At 39.4% G+C, this 15,013-nt stretch overlaps 1 long non-coding RNA gene across 2 annotated transcripts; it reads right to left on the bottom strand.

The window, feature by feature from the left end:
* Positions 1-7,176: 7,176 nt before the first annotated feature.
* On the bottom strand, positions 7,177-8,056 carry LOC122000159. Of its 2 annotated transcripts, none has more exons than XR_006116988.1 (3): positions 7,804-8,056; positions 7,304-7,486; positions 7,177-7,218 (listed from the first exon to the last, which is right to left on the bottom strand). It is a non-coding gene; the product is annotated as an uncharacterized LOC122000159 (long non-coding RNA). The 2 variants fall into 2 exon arrangements; XR_006116987.1 differs by having other exon boundaries at positions 7,304-7,480.
* Between the last annotated feature and the right edge of the window lie 6,957 nt (positions 8,057-15,013).

The following is a 15,013-nucleotide window of genomic DNA, read 5'->3' as shown; positions in this document are numbered from 1 at the left end:
GAGTTATATTGTGTAGAACTGATGAACTCTATAATATGCCAAGAATTCTGTGTTCCTTACATTCCTAGCATGGTTTTTAAGTTGATGGTTTGCATGATAAACTTGTTTAAAAATGCATGTCATGTACATATTTCTGAAGTATGGTTTTAGTGTGAGTTACTGTCAAGTGCATGCTTGTGTTTTCCCTAAGCAGTTTTAAAAGCATGGTTACGTGGTTGCATTTTCCTCCAATAGTTTTAAAAAGAACGCTTTATTTTAATGTATCATTTTGTGAGTAGATGTTATTTACTAAGCATCTGCTTATAGATTTGCATTTCCTTATACTGTAGATAAAGGTAAAGGAAAGCTCGAGTAAGAGGGGGTAGCAGGAGCAGTGCTTGGTGGGTGGGTGTATCAGAACCATGGAAAAAGATCTTGGAACTTGCTAGAGCAAGGAACATGTTAAACCTTGGTGTAGTGTATTTTCCTATCTTTTGGCTATGCATGAAATACACACACCGTAAAGAATTGCTTATGATGATTTACAGTTTGGTAGTAATTAGTGTGTCACAGACTCTTCCTCAAGAAAAGGGATGGAATGATAGTCCAAGGAGGAGTACAAAGGGGAGAACAACCTCTTTTGTAGGGCTGGGCGTGACCCCCACACGGCCTGTAACATGGTCGTGTGGAGTCACACGACCACGGTCCTCTCTCGTTCGACCAAGGTGACACGGCCGTGTGAATTCACATGGTCGTGCACCTCCTACTCTCGACCAAGGTGACACGGTCGTGTGCTTTCACACGGCTATGCACCTCTTCTTGTCAGCCAGAGTGACATGGTCGTGCGGATTCACACGGCCGTGCACCCTTTTGGTCTCGTCCAAGGTAACATGGTCGTGTGAAGTCACACGGTCACTACAAGAAAAACCCTCATAGACATCGGTGGAACAACAACGGTTTTAAGCAAAAACCGATGTCTTTGAGTATTTTACACCGGTTTTTCCAAAAACCGGTGTCTATTAGTGCAGATTTTCGTTCATAGACATCGGTTTTTTAGCCGATGTCTATGAGCGCTTTTTTTTTTTGTTAATAGACATCGATTTTAACAGCGATTTTTAAAACCCGGTATTAATGAATAAAAAAAATATAATTTAATTTTTTCACAGCCAAAATTTACAACACTTCACAAAGTTCCCTCCAAACCTAAACCAATATCGCGCCCCTTCTCTCAGCCTAAACCTAAACCCTCTCAGCCTCATCTCCCTCTTCCCCTTCGATCGACGCCCCTTCCTTCTTTCCCTTCGATCGAACCCCCTTCCAGGATCGACACCCTTTCCTTTCGATCAAAACCACTTCCTTTCCCCTACGATCGAAGCCCCTTCCTAGATCGACGTTTTGCTTCCTCGTCCGATCCTCTCTTCCTCCTCCTCCTTCCTCTCTTCGCTCTTCCCGACTAAGGTAGGGACCGACGAGATCCAAACAACAAGAGGACGCCCACGACCACCATAGCACGGTTGGTCGGCAACGTGAGGGAAACCGAAGGAAGAGAGAACACCACCGAGATCCAGGAGCTCGTACATAGAAGGGGCATCGACTTACTTCCTCCTATCCCTCCCCTCCCGCTATCTCCCCTTCTGCGCCAGATCTACCTCTCCGGCAATCATGACCTCGCCTTCGTTGGCGCCCTTCCGACGGCTCCCCCTTTGCTGCCACCTGGAGGGGGAGCTGTGGTTCGAGGGGGAGCGGTGGTTCGAGGGGGAGGGGTTACAACGGCTCCCCCTTTGCCTCGCGGCCATTGATGCCCACTCGTCGTCTTCTTTCCATCGTCTGCCACTTCCCGGAGTCGTACTCTCTTCACTGGTCTGTGCGGTCCCAAGCCCTCACCTCCGCCTACAGAAGAAGAGACGATCTCAAGGGTGTGTTCGATATTTTAAGTACATCTCAATTTTAGCCTCCCATAGATTTGCCGCTTAATGTTTGTATCATTTCTTTTTCCCTTTTTGCTTGTCCATCCCAACGGCGGAGCTAAAGGGCTAAGTTTCTCGTTGGCTCCAAGTATCCTGGGCTGAAATTGGAGGATTCTGGTGTTTGAGGGTTAAGAAATTTGCAAATTTTTATGCTGAAATTTCTTGTTTTGGAATCCTAATTCGAATGGACACATCTTGGGTTTTTAACAAGGGCAATGAAATTAATCGCATTTTTTATTTCACATTTTTTTTTCTTTTATTTTCTTAATCATGCGAAGAGGAGCTTTACGCCAAGAAGAACCAATGAGCCCATCGTGTGAACAAGAATGGAGGAATCAGGCAATATAATGAAAGAAAATATACATTTGCAACACTGTTGATAAATATAGGGAGAGTTTTTGATCCATGTCTTAGAAGGTTGACTTTTATGACAATCTTTGTAATGGATGAAGCTTTGGTACATTATAGAACATCCAGGGAAAGTTCTAATCCATGGCTTGGTAGGTTGACTATTAAGGCAGTGTTTTTATGATCTAGCTTTAGTACATTAGACACCTGCAGAGAGTTTAGACGTAAATCTCGCACAGTATGATTTGTTGTTAATTTTTATTCCTAATTTCCTTTGGGTTGATATCATCATCTAATGCACAGATTAATGTCATGCCAACTTCTGTGCTGAAATGACTATGCTATGTCCATCACTTGAGTTTTCCAGTGTAGTCTAGCACATTTCTGGGGAAAATAAGATTTACCTTTGCCAATATTGATCTTACACGGGCAAAATTATTTACATTTATCCAATGTGTTAAATGAGCCTGTCTTCACTTAGCTTGTTCGAGGAAGAAATAGAAAGGAAGCTTACGCCTTGGTTAAGCCTTCATCTGTAGCTGATCCATTAACAAATGGCGACCTTTCAAGTCACGTGGTATCTACCAAAGTTATATGGGCTGTCAAACGCATGCAAGTATGGATTTTCTCGTCTTGTGAATTTTGTATCTACTGTCTCTTTAGCAAGAACCTAATTTACAAAATTTACTCTCTTATAACTAATGGTTATGGAGGATAACAACCAAGATATAATTAAGTGCATTTATGTTTCGGCTTAGAGTTCCTGCTGTTTACTTGACATCTGAAGATGGTAATTATGTGCAGAGTGGCTATGATACTTTGTAGTTGAAGAAAAATTCAATTACTTTGATGATCATCTAGACTGAATATTAATGCTTGCATTATTAATTAGGATAATTAATTTGTAAATTTAGCATGAATTCTTACTATTCTAATGAATCTAATACAAATTTTAATTGTTAATAAATACATGTACATACTTTCAATTTTATGACAAATTTAGCACATTAAATCTAAGGTCCATACTGGGGAGGGTATCATTTAGTTGTCATTGCGTTTGAGAAGTCAAACAATGCTTCACTCTTAATCTAGTCATTTCTAATTGCTGTTATATATCTGGCAATGCTTTCACTCTTAAATCTAGTTGTTTCTATATACAATGTCTGGTTACTCTGGTGATTATCCATTACTCTATCTTTGTTCATTTTTAATTCAGTTGTTAAGAGGTGTAAACAAACTTATTCAATCACATGCATTCTACCAAGTTGGAGCTTGGTGAGACCGAAATGTAATCTGCACGAGTAGATAAGGGCTTGATCCATGCCTGGCGAAAGAATTCTTAGATTCAGGTGCCAAAGCTGTTGTCTCAGATGCACTAGTAAGGTGCACTAGTTGTTATTTCCTGTTGTTAAGTTGGTTTTATGTATTCCTTCAACTATCAAGTTTCTTTTATGTTTATGCTAATTATTTCCACTAATATGACATGTTTTCTGGCTTATAAATTTACCTATTTTTGTTGTTGTTGTTTCTACAGGATTTGTGTGTTGGGCTTCTTAGACGCTACATATATAACTTAAAGGCTTTGATCATTAAGTGAGTATTTTCTTTTGACCTTCTTGTTAAATCGATTCATGATCAAGTTAATTATGATTTTTTGAATTTCTGAATCCATTTGAATAGTTCCTAATACGGTTTAGGATTTCGGATAGACCGGATCCGGAAAGACTTTGCCAATTCAGTGACAAGCTCGTTGATTATTGGAGCTATTACTAGGGTGATATAGTAATTCTAATAATTAATTAGTCTGTTGTTTTGATCTTTCCAGCAAGAGATCTGAATGAAGTTTCCAGCATATGAAGAAAAAAAATCTTTTGGGGTTCAAGCTTGCGTGCCTGATTACGAGTTTTACAATGTCGTTACTTTCGCTGATTTTTGGAATCCATTAGCTGGATCTCTTCATTCCTGTTTCAGTAGATCCTAAACATTCTTGGTCTAGGGAAGAATTTTAACTAGAAATAAGTTTAGTCTCACTTGACTCCCATAAAAATTTAGATGCATATTTCTACCCCTGAAAAGTTTGCAAATCCTGTAAAAATTCATTGGCTTAATTCAATCACAGTTTGAAATTGTTCCTACATTCCAGTTGTTGCTAAACTATTTGCCAAGAATTTCTCTTTGTTGTTATTATGTACAAACAAAATTAGAGGTAGACAGAAACTCTTCACCTCTGCAATCAAAATGATGGAAATTGGAAAGAACAACAACTATCTTTCCCATATAATTCTCTAATCTGAATGGACTTTCTTATCCTGTTGACTGTTATGGGTGCTAAAGGGAATATATATCTCCCTATTACTAGCTTGGCATATGATAAACAATTATTTTTGCGACTCTTTTACAACATTATGAGGTCAACAAGCATTTAAATAATATTTGTTTTCCAATATAATCTCACCACACAAAACAGAATTAAGAAATTACTTTGATCACAGATTACATTCAAGCCAAATGTTATACAGGCTTGATTTTGTTTTATTGTTCAGAATACTGTGGAAACAAAAACAATATTTCATCATTTAATAATCTTCAAATGGCACTCTAACTGAATTCTGGTTTTGGTGGCATTTGCAGGTCCATGATGCTTCCTTCCAACATGTTGATAACCATGCTAATTGAAGGTCTATTTTCTGGCTTTATCTGTATGCACCATAAACCCATTATCATCATCTTTTTTGCAATTTCTTTAGTCTTAGGATTAGCATTAGTCTCAGGACTAACAAGACTGGTATCAGGAGTGACCAAATCATAGTACTTATCAAAATTATCATAAACCCAGTCTGGTGTTAGATTGGGTTTATGACAATTTTATGTGCATATGCAATTTGTATCATCTTCAGGAACTGGCAAATGGTTAAAACAAGTTTAATAATAAGGAGCACACATATAGCTTGATATCTAAATTGCTTCCCTTGCTGAAACATATCTATCAGAACCAATTAAATGAACTGGAAGTAAAGCAAGGGGATCAAGGTAAGCTTCAAAACAATTGCCTAGTTTCTTCCTCCAGTTAGATATCCTCTTGATTGATCTATCATCCAGAAAGTGGATTTTCTGGTGTACTTCTTCGAGTATATGAGCCTCACAATGAGCTTGTTAACTGGTATGTCTTCACATCTGTAACACCTATGAGAATTTCGTAATTTGCTATGTTTCTGAAATCATGTACATAATAACTGAATAATGTGTCTTGACCCTGTTTCTTAAATGGTTATTTGTAAACTTGTGCCTCTATTTTGCTTTAGCAAGTTCTAATTTTTAGGTCATATTCTGTTCTTTGTTATCGTCTCATCATGCATTAAAATGTTCACTTGATTGATATTGTTTTCTTTTCTTGTTTCCCCCTTGGAACCAGTAATTATTGCAGGACTTCACTAGTGGATTTTCATAGAAGTTGCTCAAATTGCTCTTACAAACTTTGCTTAGATTGTTGCGAAAAGATAGTAAAGGGATCTTCTTCTCAGACACCTGCAATTGATTCCTCCAAGGCTGGTAGGAGACAGAGGGCAAAGAAGTATGTCATCAGAGAAATTGTTGGTAAAAGACAGAGACGTTCCATAGGAGAGCGACCAGATAACTCATCTTTATCCACCGTTGAATCTGATAGTAAGGCTAAGAATCATGGAAGCAACATTCCTTGCCCACCCAAGGAATCTGGAGGTTGTGGAAACAGTCTTCTTAAGTTAAGTTGCAGCATACTATTTGTTTGGTCTAAAACGGACTTCTCTTCTCTCTTTCAACTATGATTTTTAGTCTTGGTTTACTAATATATTATTTATGTGTTTTTACAGTTTACAAATCTCAAGTATTCCAGAGTTGAAATTGATGAAGTGCGGTTCGAGTGGGCTGAATGCATGCTAGATTACATTTGAAGTGCGGTTTATGTAAGTATTTTGATGTGGCAATACAATTCCAACGGGTTATATGCATGTAGGGCATTGATAATGTATAATGCTGAGGCTGGAAGGAAAGGGAAAAAACAACCAACATGGGTAGTTGTCAAGGTATGTCCTTTTGATTAGCAACTGTTTCACTATCCTTGAAGGAGTTATTCCAATATTTCTTTTCTAACATAGGCTCCTCAACAACCGGATGCGGAGCAATGTGGTTTTTATATCATGCGATATATGAAAGATATAATTGAAAATTTTGGAGTTGACCACAAGGATTCACTTCCAGCAATGGTAATAATACAATATTTTCCATTTTGCATATAAGCCCTAAAGATAATTTGTTGCATTTTCCAACACTGTTTCAGTATCATAATTGATACAAACTCATTGATTTTGATTGATTATGAACATCTCTTAGCTTTTGAGATCTTGCTGCTGCTATGCTTTTCCCCTGGTGCTTGATGTGTTTCTATGTTACAATGATTTTTTTATGAACAACCAGATGCTTTTCCCCTGGTGATTTTGATAATTTCTATGCTTTTCCCCTGGTGCTTGCTATGATTTTTTTGATACAAACTGAATGCTATGCTTTTGTTACAATGATTTTTTTGATACAAACCGGATGCTATGCTTTTGTTACAAACCAGATACTAGTTGGAGACTAAATGATTGCCTACGAAGAAAGGAATTAGAGATTAGGAGCTGCAGTGAGTAGAGTGGCTGGATAAGCTATCTTAAATGGTAACCTTAGGATTAAAGGATTGATTACATTTTTTGAACCTGCTCAACTTCCTCTAAATATCTAGCACATTGATACTCGAATTTAACCTAACCTATTAAGATAAATGGGTAATCAAACCTAAAGGGTACCCATTACCATATTTAGCTATACCAATGAATTTCAAGTTCAACTAGAAGTAAGAGTGAGTATCCAAATTCCTTAGCTCTTCTTTGATTCTTTCGCTGCGGATGTACTGACATGGGGAAGAACAATACAGTAGAGTAAGTTGCAGATTGGAGAAGGGAAAAAGATTGTATATTTCATAATGGACATTGTACCTGCAGTTTCCCATAGAGTGAGGATACATTCACTATCCTTGGTGATTGGGATGACTAAAGCAGAGGGATAAATGCCTCTGTCACTCTTTTTGGACCATAATAGTTTGTGTTGATGCAATCTTCGGCTAATTCATAAGTCTCTACAATTGCATTTGTCAGGCCTGATGAGCTAACTGGCTGCATCTATAATGTTTTCCTCAGAGAAAGAATCATACACAACCAATGTAAAAGCACAAATGCTTAGAAATAAGAGAAAAATACAGTTCAACAAACCACTTTCAATAATGTTTCTATTTCTTTTCTCTATTCAATCTGGGGTTTTTATTTCCCTTTCCATTGGAAGACTGAAATTGGTGGTCTTTTGTGTTTTAAGGGTTTTATTTCTATATTGAATTTAGGAAATAAAAAATAAAATATGAAACATAGTCTTAATTGTGTTCCAGTAGTGTACTTGTACATGCTTGAGGTGCCTTAAGGCTCAAGATATTGATTTAGTTTACCGCTTGCTTGGAGGAATCCAGTAGCTGAGTATTCGATGCTATTCCCCCAATAGCTGCATTATTCACCTGGAAAAAACAATGTCACCAAGATAGTCAAAGAGGAGATATGAAATTCCACCCTTTCAATTTTCATGTTTTCCAAACAGTATTCTTTCAGTAGTGTAAGGGTCAATTCTTCCCTTGGACACGACATTATTTGGCCATCTTCTAACATTAGACTCTACAGTAAAGGGTAAGCGTTAGACAGATTTGATAGATGAATCTCACTTTTTTATACTATTTTTCTTAGCTTGAATTCCCCTGATGGCTTGGTCCTTCTTCCCATGGGGAATGCCTCCAATAACGCAACGTTTATCTAAGCAAGACTTCCTCATGGGTGACAGATAACCTTCCCCTAAGCTGAACTTTAGCTCCTAAGAGTCTAACAAGTAATGGTATATGAAATCTAGCACTTGTTACATCAATCTATCTCCCAGCTCAACGGTAACCGTTGTATCAATTCACTAGCAAGAAAAATTTCTCCCAACAGGACTTCATTACTTACTAAAAGATGGCATCAGAGGTAGTACAATAAATAGTATATCTCTTCATCAGAGGTAGCTTTGTTCTTCTATGCTTCCTTCACTGGATTTGTTGTGTAGTCATATTTCTTTGTTCAACCATTATCATGCCTAGTAAGTTGTTGTATGATGCTGTCGGTTCTTATCAATCTGTACACTTGAATTAGAAGGAGCAAATTATCTATGTTATATTCTAAGCAGCATATACTAAGTGTTATATATGAAAGTTTTAGATTCTATGTTATATTCGTTATCTTCCACAGCAGCTTTTAAAAACTCAGTATTCTATTTTATTTGATACATGTACACATTTGTTTTAGTTATTTGACATATGGTGAATTTATGTATTTTTATAGTTTACAAATCTCAAGTACTCCAGAGTTGAAATTGATGAAGTGCGGTTCGAGTGGGCTGAATGCATGCTAGATTACATTTGAAGTGGGGTTCTACCTTGATGTGTTAAAAGAATGTTCTACCTTGATTTTGATATCTATTAGCTAGCTTTTGATGTAAAAAGAATGTTTGGGTATTTTATGGATATTGTTGTAAGAAGATTATTTATATAATTTGTAAATATTTGTGTATTTTATGGATATTATTGAATGAAGAATATTTGTATAATTTGTGAATATTTTTGTATTTTTTTTTGTTATTGTAGATTTTTCATTGTTTCGGAAATCAAATTTGTGCTGTTAAAAAAATATACATATTACATCGGTTTTCCACCGCTGCAAAACCGGTGTTATTAACTAATATTACATCGATCATTTACCGCTGCCAAAACTGGTGTTATTAACATACTATATTACATCGGTTTTACACCGTTGATGAAACGGTGTCGTTAAGTGATACTACACCGGTTAATAACCGATTCGAAGACTGGTGTCGTTAAGTGATACTACACCGGTTTTAACCCGATGTCTAAAATGACAGACTTTTAACATCGGCTTCATAGACATCGGTCGAAAATGAAATAGATACCGGTGGAAAACCGATGTCTATGAAGGTTTTTGTTGTATTGGGCCGTGCACCTCTTCTTCTCGGGTAAGATGACACGACCATGTGGCTTCATATGGCCATGCCCTGCTTCAACAGTGAAGGCCGTACACGGTCGTGTGGCACACATGGTCGTGCCCAGACTCAGGCCTGGTAAGGTCACAGGTCGGTTATCACCACACGACCATGACTAGCTCCTTCTCGGGTGAGGCTACACGGTCGGTCAGGGTCACATGGCCCAGACCCACTAGCAGCTCTAGAATTTATCTCATCTCTGCTTCCCTCCAAGACATGACTTAGCAGTCGAAACAAGTTCGGAGGAGATCTATGTGCAGAGTAGTGTGTATACAACGAAGTCTTTAGAAGGTATTAAAAGTGTAACGTTCGTGCCTTAGGTTAGGGCAATAAGTAGGGCGGTCGTTACAGTTTGGTATCAGAGCAAGTTCCACCCTTCCGCCACACACACCTCAAGCATTGATCCTACAACTTCCAAGTAAGAAAGTACCTTTTCATTACTTTTATGCATTTTATTCCAGTACGATTAGTAAGAAATTCTTGTTAAGATTTAACATGCTTATATATGAAAGTAGCAAGGATAGCAAGTAGGAATGAGTATGGGTTGATGTATGTCTCATTGGTTTAGTTTATGATATGTAGAATGGATAGAGGATGACCGACTAGACAACCGAGAGTTAATGAACCTCAACTAGTGGAAAATGAGTCTGCTCCACAGCCCAACCTGTTAGAAGTAGTCGCTCAACTGCAGAGACAACTGACGGAGCAGCAACAGGTTATTGCTACCTTGACTGCTAACCAGCAAGCTCCTCTCGTAGTCCCACCAAAAGGCAATATAGTGGCACCTATTACAGCAGAAGTCCCATCAGTTACACCTGTAGCCCCAGCAAAGGTAGTGAGGCAAGAAACATACCTTATCCAGTGGAAGAAACTAAAATCGGAGAATTTTTCTGGCACCAATGAACCTTGGGATGCTCAGGCATGGTTTAAAACCCTGAAGAGCATAATGGTTTAAAACCCTGGAGCATAAAATGCACTTCCTTCAGTTTTATTGGTGGTGCAAGAATGTGGTGGGAATGGATCAAGGCAAAATGAAAAGTAGATCAAATGACCAAGTTTGACTTTGAAACTGAGTTCTTCGAAGAGTTCTTCCATATGCGAGTCACGAATAAACATTATGATGAGTTCACGAAATTTTGACAAGGAGATTTATCATTGGATGAAGCCATAAAGAAATTCAATAGACTAGCTCGCCTATGCCCCAAGTTGGTAAGCACGGAACGAGAAAGGGTGAGGCTAATGCTCAAAATGTTGAGGCCGGAGATAACCCTAAGTGTAGCTGGTGGAATTAATAGACCGCAGACTGCAGAAGAGCTGATTAGTAGTGCCCTGATCACAGAGCATTATCTGAGTAGTATCAAGCATCAGAAGCCAGTACTGATGGAGAATAAAAATCAAGGGAGTTATGGCACTCAGAAACCCCAGAGTTATGGGTCAACCTGGAAGGGGAGCTCCAAGAGGAAGCAGTGGAGTAATAAGAAGGGAGGATCCATAAGCAAGCAACCTAAGTATGCTACATGTTCCACGTGCGGAAAGATGCATCCTGGAATCTGCCACAAGGACACGAGTGGCTGTTATACATGTGGTCAAGAGGGGCATATGGCCAAGAATTGCCCGACCAAGATTAACCTACCTCCGCACCATCTGTGCAATATGGAGGCAAGCAGGCACAACTACGGGTGCAGGCCACGTTGGAGGGTTCTCATATTAGCCAAGGTAGACTGGAAGCTCCACTAAGTTCTTCAAATGCTCGAGTTTTCTCCCTTACCAGAGAGGAGGTAGCAAACGTCTCCATCGTTGTCACAGGTCAGATACACATTTTTAATCAATATGCAACTGTGCTATTTGATACCGGGACAACCCATTCGTTTGTCTCCATAGTATTTGCTGAAAGTATAGGTATACCCCCGGAGGTGCTAAGCAGACAGTTCTTGACAACACTACCCTCGGGAGAGATAATGACATCTACGCACTGGCTACGTGCTGTGCCAGTTAAAATTTTAGACATGGAACTGTACAGTGATCTGATAATACTGAATATGTCTGATTATGATGTTATTTTTGGGATGGACTTTCTGAGCAAGTTGATGCTTCCATCGAGTATCATAAGTGACGAGTCCTGTTCCAACCTGAGGTAGAGCTTAAGTTTGAGTTTATCGAAGAATCAAAGAAGAGAACCCAGAAGTTCTTATCTACCATAAAAGTTCAGAAAATGTTAGTTGATGGATGTGCCGGGTTTCTAGCTCATGTGGTTAATACCCAGCAAGAAACAGATCAAATCTAAAGGAAGTTAGAGTCGTATGTGACTACCCGGAAGTGTTTCTGGATGAGTTGCCAGATTTAGCTCCGGATAGAGAAATTGAATTTAAGATTGAACTCATTCCTGGTACCCATCCAATCTCAAAAGTACTTTACCGCATGGCTCCGATAGAATTGAAAGAACTTCAGGGACAGCTAGAGGAGCTACTTGACAAGGGTTTTATTTGCCCTAGTCACTCACCATGGGGAGCTCCGGTGTTGTTCATAAAGAAGAAGGACGGGTGCATGCGAATGTGTGTGGACTACCGAGCGTTGAACAAAGTCACAATCAAGAACAGGTATCCCCTGCCTAAAATTGATCATCTATTTGATCAGTTAATGGGAGCCACAGTCTTTTCCAAGATAGACTTGCGGTCTGGATATCATCAAGTGAAAGTGGAAGAGAATGATGTACCGAAGATGACATTCTGAATGAGGTATGGGCACTACGTGTTTGTAGTTATGCCTTTTGGAGTGACGAACGCTCCTACTATGTTTATGGATCTAATGAACAGAGTGTTCAAGGCATACTTAGACAAGTTTATAATCATTTTCATAGACGATATCCTTATATACTCCAGAACCCAAAAAGAACATGTTGAACATCTGAGGACAATATTACAAATTCTTCAGCAAAGCCAATTGTATGCAAAGTTCTCCAAGTGCGAGTTCTGGCTCAATCAAGTGTCCTTCTTAGGCCACATTATTTTCAAAGATGGGGTTATGGTCGACCCGAAAAAAATAGAAGCTGTGAGTAACTGGAATATACCTAAGAATGCAATGAAATCAGGAGTTTCCTTGGGTTAGCAGGCTACTACAGGAAATTTGTAGAGAACTTCTCAAGGATCGCTTCCCCATTGACAGTACTTACCAGAAAGAATAGAAAATTTGAGTGGACAGAGGATTGTGAAAAGAGTTTCACTGAACTGAAAAGGAGACTGACTAGTGCTCCAATCCTGACTCTTCCAGAGAATAACGAGAGCTTCGATATTTACAGCGATGCTTCTAAATTGGGGCTCGGGGTTGTACTGATGCAAAATGGCAAAGTTATTGCCTATACCTTGAGACAACTCAAAGATTATGGGAAGAACTATCTTACTCATGACCTTGAGTTAGCAGCGGTAGTCTTTGCACTCAAGATTTGGAGGCATTACCTATACGGAGCTCAGTGCAAGATTTACATAGATCACCAGAGTCTTAGGTATTTGTTCACTCAGAAAGACCTGAAAATGAGACAATGGAGATGGCTGGAGCTGGTCAAAGACTATAACTGAGAAATCCTCTACCATCTAGGGAAAGCGAACAAAGTGGCAGATGCACTAAGTAGGAAATCATGTGCAACGTTATTGTCTATATCTGCTATGTCCCATCCCCTACAGAAAGAAATAGTAAATTTTAGGCTTGAAATTATTACTAGGCAGCTCTCCACTTTGACACTAGTGTCAACCCTGCTTGATGATATACAGAAAGGGCAAGATGAAGATCCTAATATTTAGAAGATCAAACAAGGAATACAGGAAGGAGAAAATGGGGAGTTCCGAGTATCAGACTATGGGATACTATATTATGGTAATCGCCTCTGTGTTCCTAATCAAGAAGAACTGCAAAAGAAAATTCTAGATGAACCCCATGGAACACCCTATGCAATGCATCCGAGTTCCACCAAGATATACCAAGATATAAAGGAACGCTTTTGGTGGTCTGAAATGAAAAGAGATGTTGTTAGATATGTCAGTACCTGTCTGACTTGTCAAAGGGTTAAAGCAGAGCATCAGAGACTAAGCGGAGTTTTGCAGCCTATCCAGATCCCAGAGTGGAAGTGGGAGGATATATCTATGGATTTTATAGTAGGGTTACCCAGAACCACGAATGATTATGATACTATCTGGGTAATAGTGGGCAGATTGACTAAGTCTACTCATTTTCTAACTATCAGAATATCCAACTCTATTGAACAGCTAGCGCAATTGTACGTTAAAGAGGTCATAAGATTGCATGGAGTTCCCAAAATCATAATTTCAGATAGAGATGGTCGTTTTACTTCACACTTCTTGGAGTGTGTTCAGAGAGCTCTTGGCACTAAGCTGCAGTTTAGCACTGCATTTCATCTTCAAACTGACAGGGAAACAGAACGAGTGAACCAAGTTTTGGAGGATATGCTACGGGCTTGTGCTTTAGATTTCAAAGGGAGCTGGTGTCGATACCTATGCAAAGCAGAATTCACATACAACAATAGCTATCAAGCTACTATTGGAATGACACCCTACGAGGCTTTATATGGGAGGAGATGTAGATCTCCTATCTGTTGGTATGAAGGTGGTGAAAAGAAAGAAATGTGACTCTAGACAGTCCTTATCCAGGACAACACCAAAGCCATTCAGAACATTCGCTAGAGAATAGAAACTGCTCAGAGCAGGCATAAGAGTTATGCGGATGTGCACCGAAGACCGCTGGAATTTGAGGTTGGGGACTTAGTGGTCCTCAAAGTAGCTCCTATGAAAGGAGAGATGCGGTTTGGAAAGAAAGGAAAGTTGTGTCCACGTTATGTGGGGCCATACCTGATTACTAAAAGAGTTGGGAAGGTAGCTTATATGCTGGAACTACCTCAGGAAATGTCAGCTATTCATAATGTATTTCATGTCTCAATGCTGAAGAAGCATGTTCCCGATGCAAACCAAGTGATTGAACCACAATCGGTACAAGTGCTAGAGGATCTCAGTTATGAAAGTCGACCTATTCAGATAATAGATCAAGAAGTAAATGTTGGTGCGGGAAGCATCCGACGATCGAACCTAAGTTTTGATAATGGCAAAGGATTCAAAGTTAAGGTGTGTGGTGATCTAATAGTCAGAATGAGATTGTAGGAAAGTCCTAAGTGTACTTAGGCAAAAGCTCTAACTGTGGTTAGGCAAGGTAAAAACCCTAGGGGGTGGTAACCCTAGGTCATTGGGGGTGGTAACCCTATGTGGAAAGTCTTGGTGGGTCGAGTGTTTCAGGAAAAAGTCCTAGGGGGGGTAACCCTAGGTGGAAAGTCCTGGTGTCGCGAACCAGGTGAAAGACTGGACCAGCCGGGGAGCGAAAGTCCAGTAGAAAGTTCGGAAACATTGAGCACCGAGAAAAAGTCCAGTCGATCTGGAGGATCGCACTAGAAACAGGTAAATCTCCTAAGTGGAGTAGGTGAGGACGCGTTCCCCGTAGAGGGAACAGTAGGCGTCGGGTCGACCTAGGGTTTCCGGTTGGAAATCCGATGTCAGACCCGTACAGTCCGATGACTGTCAAAC

This window comes from Zingiber officinale, chromosome 7A (assembly GCF_018446385.1).
Source record: "Zingiber officinale cultivar Zhangliang chromosome 7A, Zo_v1.1, whole genome shotgun sequence".
Taxonomy (NCBI): domain Eukaryota; kingdom Viridiplantae; phylum Streptophyta; class Magnoliopsida; order Zingiberales; family Zingiberaceae; genus Zingiber; species Zingiber officinale.
This window is presented reverse-complemented; position numbering and strand designations above follow the sequence as displayed.